This window comes from Myotis yumanensis, unplaced genomic scaffold, assembly GCF_028538775.1.
Source record: "Myotis yumanensis isolate MYYU_CA2020_CCGP unplaced genomic scaffold, mMyoYum1.0.hap1 SCAF_11, whole genome shotgun sequence".
In the NCBI taxonomy this organism is placed as follows: Eukaryota; Metazoa; Chordata; class Mammalia; order Chiroptera; family Vespertilionidae; genus Myotis; species Myotis yumanensis.
The window spans coordinates 51,430,785-51,432,322 of NW_027223762.1; the positions used below are offsets into that span (position 1 = coordinate 51,430,785).

At 49.6% G+C, this 1,538-nt stretch overlaps 1 non-coding gene across 1 annotated transcript; it reads right to left on the bottom strand.

Annotated features, from left to right (window-relative positions):
• Positions 1-539: 539 nt before the first annotated feature.
• LOC139020217 (small nucleolar RNA SNORA74) lies at positions 540-739 on the bottom strand. Its single transcript, XR_011473230.1, has one exon. It is a non-coding gene; the product is annotated as a small nucleolar RNA SNORA74 (small nucleolar RNA).
• Positions 740-1,538: the final 799 nt, after the last annotated feature.

Sequence of the window (1,538 nt, forward strand, 5' to 3'; positions counted from 1 at the left end):
GGGTCCTTACACACCTTTGGGCAGGGTACAAGAGCCTCAGACCTGGCTTTCTTGTAAGAGTAGAATGAAAAGGTCCAAGCAGTCCTCATGGCAGGACTTAGGGTGTCAGGGATGTATAGTCTGACATCATCCATGTGAGCTCAAGGGCTTTGCAGAGGGTCTGTGGGTTGTCAGAGGCCATGGAGCTACTTCCTGTTGTGGACTATTCATGGTCCCCTGGGATGCAGCTGGAGAGTGAGAGCATGGCGAGGTCTTGCAGCTCTGATCCGGTCACTGTTTCCCACACAGGTTAGTCCCCTCCTATGTGCCTGATTCCAGCAGATGCGACCCTCCATTTCCATCCTCAGATCACTGCAGTTCTCTTCAGATGTCTGACCAGATGCATGCTCACCGGCAGCCTGTGCAGCACCAACCCTGCCTTCTTTCCTCAAGGCTGGGTGAGCCAGGCTGGCTGGGGTGCAGGGAAGGGCAGACAAAGGGCCCTTGGGTGGGTTGAAATGCTATTAGAACCATTAAGAATTTTTAAAATGTTTTTTTTTTCTGTCTGCTCCTTCACTAGAACAAAGCAACCAAAGTGATGCTTAGCTCACTCTCATGGAAGCACAGTTCTGCCTGCACCAGTGCCACATGTCACCAGAGCAGTGAAGGGGCAACTGGAGGAAGAAGACAGGGCATTCCTCTCCAGCAGTGTAACACCCGCACAGGCATGATGCTGTCTGGAGAGCTGACCCCTGCTGGAGCGCTTAAGGCTTTTAGGCACAGAGTGTACTGATCTGATTTATATTTTTTAAAGATCACTCTGATTTGCATTTTTATTTTTATTAAAAATTATTTTACTAATTTAATTTTTTTTCAATTAGAGATGACATTCAATATTAGTTTCAAGTGTATATATTAGTGGTTTGACATTAATATAACATATAGAGTGATCCCCTGATAAGCATAGCATGGGGGATCTTTTAAAAGGGTATTAATGCAATTCATGAGGGCTCCACCGTCATAACCTAATCACCCTCAATAGACCCACCTTTTAATTATTTTTAATCAAACTTATTTGGGTGACATTCACTAATAAAATTGCATAGGTCAGGTGTGCAATTCTATAATGCAACATCAGTATATTGCATTGTGTGCTCACTGCCTTCAAGTCAAGTCTCCTTCCATCACCATTAATCGCCCCTATGCCCTCTTCTTCTTCCTCCCACCTCTCACCCACCAAACCTATCCACCACTCCAAACACACAACCCCCACCGGCCACCCCACACCCACAACCCCAGCACTCACCTGCCATCCCACACACCCCACTACTACCCATCACCCCCATACCCTGCTTACCCCCTACTCCCATCCCCAACCCGCCAGCCCACATCACCCAGTCCCACCCATCACCCCCACCCCCCACCCCCCATCCACCAGCCCACACACTCCACTACTACCCCTCACCCCATCCCCCACATACCCCTTACCCCAACCCCTCACCCACCACCCGACATCCCTCACCCCACACCACCCAGCCCCCACAAACCCCCACCCCCCC